The sequence below is a fragment of the Penaeus monodon genome, chromosome 15 (genome assembly GCF_015228065.2).
Source record: "Penaeus monodon isolate SGIC_2016 chromosome 15, NSTDA_Pmon_1, whole genome shotgun sequence".
Taxonomy (NCBI): Eukaryota; Metazoa; Arthropoda; class Malacostraca; order Decapoda; family Penaeidae; genus Penaeus; species Penaeus monodon.
In genome coordinates this window covers 2,078,635-2,078,933 of record NC_051400.1, presented here as the reverse complement: position 1 = coordinate 2,078,933, position 299 = coordinate 2,078,635, and positions in this window count along the sequence as shown.

Genomic DNA, 299 nt, shown 5'->3' with positions numbered 1-299 from the left:
AACATGCGTTCTTAATGATTAGTGGGAATATTGTTCGTTTATATATTGTCTGTATTATTTTGTAACCATTTATCAGTTTTTGTAAAATTATATAATCTAAGGCAGTTATTTATTCATTATTTATAAAATTTGTATCGTCCCATTGTTAATTATCAATACCACTTTTCTTTTTAAATCCTTTTTATTTAATATAGTTATATCTAAAGAATTTATTTTTTCATTAATTTTTCTTTAATCGTGCCATTGTTAACTATCAATAACAGTTTTCTTTATTAAAAACAACGAAACTCAAATCAATC